Source organism: Pinus tabuliformis, chromosome 7, assembly GCF_031772625.1.
Source record: "Pinus tabuliformis cultivar Carrire ecotype Pingquan chromosome 7, CPIR1, whole genome shotgun sequence".
Taxonomy (NCBI): Eukaryota; Viridiplantae; Streptophyta; class Pinopsida; order Pinales; family Pinaceae; genus Pinus; species Pinus tabuliformis.
The window spans coordinates 557,128,748-557,137,647 of NC_142293.1; positions in this window are offsets into that span (position 1 = coordinate 557,128,748).

Below are 8,900 nucleotides of genomic sequence, written 5' to 3' on the forward strand. Positions count from 1 at the left end.
TGCAGTCGACAAAAACCACATCAAATTCCACCAGGGGAAAATTAAATAGACAAGACACTCAAGACTATGTAATATGAAAATTTCCACTTATAGAAATGGATACAACATCGAGACCAAGTCGAAGGAATCTATGGCTGAAATAGGAGCAGCCATCAAATCCTGAGATCCATGCTTATCTGTAAATGAAACATGTGATAGAAATAGAGAATGAAAGATGGCCACAAAATAAGATGGAGGATTGCCCCACTAATGATGGAATTAGTAGAGTTATTTCTTCTTGCAACTCCAAAAAACATAGTTACTAATCAAACATGAATTATTACCTCAAAACAAGAATTCTAGCAAAAAAATACCGAAAAAATCATGAAAAAACAACCCGAAAACAAAAAGTGTTGATTTTGCATCACCATTTTTTTTGAGCAAATTTTCAATAATTTTTAAAAATAATAGTAAAAAAAATAAAATACATTTTGTTTGGTGCAAAAACTACCTTGAAATAAAATAATGTTTTTTTTTTTTTTTTTTTTTTTTTTTTCGTGGTAAATTTTCAACATTTTTAAATAATGGTGTTAAAGGTAAAATATAAATTCTTCGAAAAACCTTAAAATTGCACCAATTTTCAAGCATGGCATTAAAGATAAAACATCATTTCTCTGAAAAATCCCTAAATTTAAACAATTTTCAATCATAACATTAAAGATAAAATACTTATAATTGTTTTTTACCATAGCATTAAAGATAAAGTATCGTGACTTAGAAAAACCTTGAAATTTTGACAATTCTTCAACCATAGAATTAAAACCAAATATCACAACTGCAAAAAATCTTAAGTTTTCAATAAATTTCAATCATGCCATTCTCGAAAAATTATATGACTAAAAGATCTTTAAAAATGAACACCTTAATAAAATAGTCATTATACCAAGAGTAATTTCTTTTTTAAATGCTAAAAGTATAGCTATTTTAAAATCTTAACCTAAGACAACTTGACACATTGCAACAAAATTTTAAAAGTCAACCATCAAATTGACCTGTGGTGTAGGCAAACTTAACTATGGTAATGAAATCTTAAAAATCAATCATGAAATTGATACACGCAGACTTGTCTATTATAACGATAACTTTAAAATCAACTATCAAATTGACACATAATGAGGTTGGGTTGCTAGTTGATGATCAGCATGAACCCTAAAAAAAAGTAGATAAATAAATAAAAATACAAAATAAACCAAAAATTAAAAGTAAAACAAAGAAACAAAAAGTTTTAAAACATAACAACTAATAAATAAAACAATATATTAAAACACAAAAAAAATAATTAAAAAGATAAAAAAATGACCAAAAACAATCAAACATAAAAATTAAATATAAAATATTTTTCAAATAAATCATAAAGTAGATTCCACATATATATATATATATATAACAAACAAACAAAAACATAAAATTTCTAAAAATACAAAATTAACACAAAGATTAAAAAAGAAAATTTTAAAATTTAATAATTAAAAAATAAAAATAAAAAAAATAAGTCAATTAGATAATAAAAAAAAATAAAAACTAATACAAACTAAAAAATATTTAAATCATAAAGTTAAAAATAAATAAATTAAAAATTAGAAAATAATATTAAAAAACATTAAAGAAAACCATTGAAACAAAAAAAGTTAGAATAAAAAATAAATTTTAATTTTAAATAAAAATTAAAAAATATAGACATTATAAAAAAAAAAATTTAAATTAAATTTAAATCTAATATTAAATAAAACAATTTTAAAAATTATTTAAAAAAAAAATAATTAAAAATGATAAAAATTCTTTAAAAACAAACAAACAAAAACTTAGAAAAATATGAAAACAAAAATTAAAATATATATATATATATATATATAATTTTAAGGAAAAAACTTAAAAATAAATTTAAAAAACCAATAAAAAATCAAGGGAATTAGATCATTAAAAAGGAAACAAATAAAAATAATAACTAAAAACTATTTTTTAAAATAAATAAATAAATATAAAAAATATATTAAAAACAAATTTAAAAAATAAAAAAATAAAAATAAACAAAAAGTTTAAAAAACAATAATTTCAAAGAAAATGAGTTTTATATATATATATATATATATATATATATATATATATATACACCGGATAAAGAATAAACAATTAAAAATATTAATTTTAATAAATTTAAATAGATTTAAGATCTTAATCTATTTTTTTTAATTTAATTTAAATTCATTAAAATAAAATATTATAAAAAAACAAAAAAATAAAAAAAACAAAAATTGAAAGCTAAAAATTAAAATATTACTTTTCTTTTTATTAAAATTTGAAAAGAAAATTTGCCCTTGGGCCCTTGGCTGGCCAAGGGCTGAATCCGACAATCGGCCCTCAGCTAAGTGGGGGCTTGAGGATTGACTCCCGGGATCAACCCTCAGCCAGGCGAGGGACTCGGCAATTTTTTTCTTTTAAATTTTAATAAAAACATAATAATTTTTAAATTTTTAAATTATAAAGAGGCCACTTGGATCGGTGGTGAGTCAAGGAGAGTGTGAAGGTGATGTTTGTTTGTTTCTAAGCAAGTCAAAGACATTCGTGACTAACCTTTCCATTTTCTCCCACTTTTTCCATGCAAACCAAGATAACATGTTCTATGTCAAATTGTTCAATGAAAACTCTTCCAATAAGCATTTTAATGTGCCAATATAAATTGACCAATTGTATGTAATAGGTTTCTTGAGACCTAGTAGAGGTGCCTATTTAGGGAATTATTCTTTCTCTCTCACACACACCATTTATTTTTCATTGTAATTATAAACTCCATAGATATATAATATAATAATAAAAGTAACAAAAATTTGAAAGAAGAGTTTCTTCTTATCTTAAAGTCAAAGGTTTGTCCATTTACAATTATTTTCAAGTCCTTTCCACCCTCTCCTTATAATTTTTTTAATGCTATAGTTTCACTTAAGTTTTTAATAAAAATTGGTTCTAAGATACTTGCATAAATTAATTTCCTCCATGCTACTATTGTTATACATGAAATTAATATAAGTGATCATTTTATAATTATTTCCATAACTTTTGTTTTAGTACTGCTAAATAATCGCCCACACTATAGAAAAAAATTGAAACTTTTTAGTTGCTTATTGAGATCATAGGAGCTTCTCACTATAAGAAAAAGATTGTCACTATAAAAAAGAAGAATGATGAATATTTCAATTGAAGATTCTAAGCACATCCTACTCCTCTCCTTATCCTTTTTTCAATGTTATAGTTTCACTTAATGTTATGAAATAAATTGGTTCTAAAATATTTGCATAAATTCATTTCCCCCAAGTAATTATTGTTATACATGAAATTAGTATAAGCAATTATTTTGTAATTATTTCCATAACCTTTGTTTTATAAGTGTTAAATAAACATATCCATACTAGAGAAAAAAAATAATAAATAAATAAATTTGAAACTTTTTAGTTGCTTATTGAGATTATAGGAGCTCCTCACTGCAAGAACAAAATTGTCATTATAAAAAAGAAAAATTATGAATAATTTCAATTAAATATGACAAACACATCCTAATTCTTTTAAAAAACCCTCTAACTTATTCAAATATATGTGAAAAATGGTAGATATAGGGGGAACCTTTCTTAACTCATGCATTATAGTTAACTTCTTTCGACCACCCCTCAATGTCTTTTTTGTTAAGGAATGAGTAGGTATTTATATATTAACAAAATATAAGGTATGGGCTAGAACCCTTACGTAGAGATTTAGATACAAAATTGGATATATTAGTTATCCATTCAAAATGGATAACAACTGTAAAGTTGCAAATCCTTCTTGTGCTAAAAACATGGAAACTATAAACTTCACATTATCAAGGACCCTAGAATAAAGAAGCATCTACATAATATCATAGATAACCAGTGCTATGAGGAAATAATAGATACTAATCTGAAAATATTCTTCAACAAGTACCGAGACCAACAATGTCAGCCCCTCTCGCACGATGAGATCTCTTCTTTTCCACAACGTCGAAGCCTAGTTTGCCCACATTCTTAAGCATGTCGCCAACCTTGGTGGACTCCAACGTTGTAACTGGAGTGCTTAACGAGTGGACGTCCTCACACAGACCTTCAATACATTCCTCCATATCATATTGATTCCTAATCAACTCTGCTTCCTTGAATAATTGAAAGGAACAACTTTTCCTTTTGACCATGTCCTCCATTTTTTTAATAGAGGCAAATAGCGCTTCAACCGCTTCCAATAGCCTATCTAAAACAGTGTTGGTGGTGATATTCTCTTGAGATGCCAAAGAATTAGCCATTTAGAAACATAAACAAAACACCCAACAAACAATATTTCTATTAAAATTTATCCACACTCCAATGATCACATGAGAAAATGACACATAATTGACCCAAGGGATTGAATAACTCGATAAACAGACAAAAATAGAGCCATGGAACGAGGCATACTACAACAAGATTTCAGGAGCCATCACAAAATTCTCATCTAGCTAGAGAATTAATGGCAAATAATTACCACAAAAAATCTTAATTAAAACCTTCCCACTACTCCAAAAATTGAAATCTACGATCGACGAAAACCACATCAGATCCCAACAGGGGAAAACTAAATAGACAAGACACTCAAGACTACATAATATGAAAATTTCCACTTGTAGAAATGAATACAACATCAGTACCAAGTCGAAGGAATCTGTGGCTGGAATAGGAGCAGCCATCAAATCCCGAGATTCATGCTTATCAGTAAACGAAACATGTGATATAAATAGAGGATGAAAGATGGCCACAAAATAAGATGGAGGATTGCCCCACCAATGATGGAATTAGTAGAGTTATTTCTTCTTGCAACTCCAAATAACATAGTTACTGACCAAACGAGAATTATTACCTCAAAAAGAGATTCCTAGCAAAAAAATACCCAAAAAATCATGAAAAAACAACCCGAAAACAAAAAGTGTTGATTTTGCATCACCATTCTTTTAGAGAAAATTTTCAATGTTTTTTAAAAATAACAGCAAAATCCATTTTTTTGTGCAAAAAACACATTGAAATCAAAAAGTGTTGATGTTGGAATAATGTTTTTTTTCGGGGTAAATTTTCAACATTTTTTAGCAATGGTGTTAAAGATAAAATATCAATTCTCCTAAAAACCTTAAAATTGCGCCAATTTTCAAGCATGGCATTAAAGATAAAATATCTTTCTCTAAAAAGCCCTAAATTCAAACAATTTTTAGTCATAATGTTAAATATAAAATACTTATAACTGTTTTTTACCATAGCATTAAAGATAAAGTATCGTGACTTAGAAAAACTTTGAAATTTTGAAAATTCTTCAACCATAGAATTAAAACCAAATATCATGACTGCAACAAACCTTAAGTTTTCAATATATTTCAACCATGGCATTATCGAAAAATTATATGACTAAAAAATCTTTCAAAATGAACACCTTAATAAAATAGCTATTATACCAAGAATAATTTCTTTTTTAAATGCTAAAAGTATAGCTATTTTAAAATTTTAACCTAAGACAACTTGACACATTGCAACAAAATTTTAAAAATCAACCATCAAATTGACATGTGGTGTAGGCAACCTCAACTATGGTAATGAAATCTTAAAAATCAATAATGAAATTGATACACACAGACTTGTCCATTATAATGATAACTTTAAAATCAACTACCAAATTGACACATAATGAGGTTGGGTTGCTAGTTAATGATCAACATGAATCCTTAAAAAAAAAAAAGTTAGATAAATAAATAAAAATGTAAAATACAAAACAAACCAAGAATTAAAAGTAAAACAAAAAAACAAAAAGTTAAAAAAAATAACAACTAATAAATAAACCAATATATTAAAACACAAAAAAATAATTAAAAAGATGACAAAAAAAAAACAATCGAACATAAAAATTAAATATAAAATATCTTTTAGATAAATCATAAAATAGAGTCCACATATATATAACAAACAAAAAAAACATAAAATTTCTAAAAATTATATATATATATATATATATATATATATATATATATATATATATATATATATATATATATATATATATATATCACTAAAAAAAAGTCAAATAGATAATAAAAAAATACAAACTAAAATAAATTAAAAATATGTAAGTCATAAAGTTAAAAGTAAATAAATTAAAAACTAAAAAATAATATTAAAAAACATTAAAGAAAGCCATTGAAAAAAGGGTTGAAATATAAAAATAAAAAATTAATTTTAAATAAAAAATAAAAAATATAGACATTATAAAAAAATTAAAATCTAAATCTAATATGAAATAAAACAATAAAAAATAAATAAAAAATAAAAAATTTACAACTAAAAGTTATTTAAAAACAAACAAACAAAAACTTACAAAAATATGAAAATAAAAATTATAAAAAAATATAATTTAAGGAAAAATTCTAAACAAATAAACAAATTAATCAAGTGAATTATATCATTAAAAAAGAAACAAATAAAAATAATATCTAAAAACTATTTTTTTAAATAAATAAAAAAATATATATTAAAAACAAATTTAAAAAATAAAAATAAAAATAAACCAAAAAAATAAAAAATAAAAACAAAAATTTCAAAGAAAATGAGCTAACATATATATATATTAATGAAATTACGAATTTTTCCAAGGGAAAAAAAACAATTTAAAATATTAATTTAAAAAATTTTAATAGATTTAAAATTTTAATCAAATTTTTTTAAAATTTTAAAATTTAAAAAAAATATTTTAAATTTGTTAAAAGAAAATAATTAAAAAAAATTGAAAATTTGAAATAATTTAAAAAAAATTATTAAATTTAAAATTAATTTTCTTTTTATTAAAATTTGAAAAGAAAATTGGCCCTCAGGCCCTTGGCTAGTCGAGGGCCAAATCTGATAATCGGCCCTCAGCAAAGTGAGGGCCTGAGGGCTAACTCCCGCAATCAGCCCTCGGCTAGGCCAGGGACGGGGCAATTTTTTTCTTTTTAATTTTAATAAAAACACAATAATTTTTAAAATTTTAGTTTATCAAATTTTCTAATTATATTTTTATATCTAATAAATTCTTAATTCTTAATTTTTAAAATTATAAATTTTTAAAATACAAATTTTTAAATTATAAATTTTTTAAATAAAAAAGGTTTAAAATACAATATTTTTTTTTTTTTAATTTATATATATATTTTAATTTTATTTAATATTTTTTTATATAGGTTTTAATAAAAAAAAATTTATTTATTTATTTAAAAAATTTTGATTTACTTCATTTGTTTGAAAATTTTAATTAATTTCTTTGAAATTTAATTTTATTTAAAGAAAAATTAATAATTTTTTATCTTTGTTTTTATTTTATTTTATATTTTTTTAATTTTTTTTATGATTGTATAAGTTTTCTATTTTACAATTTTTTTACAATGTTTTTACTTTTAATTTTTATTTTTTTTTAATTTAATTTTTGTTGAAGTTTTTTGTTAGGGTCCCACCCTAACCCCCTTATTTATGTCATGGGATCACGTCATAGTCAAGAGTCAATAAAGCCCATATTAATATTTGTAAGTGGTTAACCCGCAATTAATGACGGGACCACAGTTAGTTGCAAATGGGCCGTAGTATTAGATAGATGGTATTAATAAAACCCATGGTATTGGCCCGTGGTATTGCATGTATGAGTCATATATAAAGGATAGAGACTTCCTGCGAGAACCATTGTGTCTTATTTTGTAGTCGAGCTCTGCTCTATTGGAGGTTGCCCCCTCGAAGAGGCAAGTGAACATTACTCTCTGAATAATAAAATCATTGCTATTCTGTGTTCTGGGTATCTTTTCTTCGCATATTCTATATTTGGGTATAATTTTGCAGGTTAAGAGAATAACAAGTGGTATCAGAGCACTTTCCAGGGCCGGTGGGATCTCCAATTCTTAGCAAAAAAATTTCGGCTAGAGACGTGTTCCGGCGTCTTTAAACCACGGGATTTGTCGTTGAGCGCATAAACATGCGGATTTGGGGAGGCATGCACACAGGAAATACAAGAGGTGGTCACGTTTGTTGGACTCCCTTGTAACCCCTGTGGGTACCCCTTCCAGTAGTAGCGCATTAGACAGAACCGTGCACGGACTGTCTTCCACGTACCCTCTGGGTATATCGGAAGCCCCCTAGGCTCCCTTGAAACCTCGCCATAGATAAACCGTCGGCCGTCTTGTGGCTACACTACACCGAGAACAGCACTCGGAGAGATTACTCGCCCGTACAATAGGGAAGTCGGGTTGTACGGCTAAGGGTACGGTCAATCCTCCTTAGTTAGAGCCCTGAAACATTGGGCCGAGTACTACTGCCAGACCCTTATGTATATTGCGATCTGTAGCACCTGACACTCATCACGACCATAGTTTCCTTTTCTATCGGGGGATCACACATCATCTATTCCCGATCCGCGTGTGCAAAGAGGTGCAGCAGCAGCAGACATCAGTCCCGCAGATCCATCAAATCCACCGCAGCAGTTGTTCCGCCATTCAGATCTCTCAGACCCACCAGATCGGAGTTGTTGTGAAGGGTTCCTATACCGGGGTATACTTTTCGCAGGACTTTTGGCAGCATTGACATTTTGAGGATTTGGCGACTGCAGTATTGATCAAGGAGTAAAACTCCGTTAGGAGTTTTCAAAAAAAAAAAAAAGTCTGAGATCTTCCGGGGCGCTTATTGGTGATCTAGCCCATCAGAATCAGGACGACGAGCTGAGCAAGGTGGTACCATTCAATTTATTAGTCAAATTTTTTCGGCGGTCCCAATTTTTCATCAGGTTGGTGTATGGTAGAGACTAGAGCTCAAGCGATGGCAAATGAAAGGATGGAC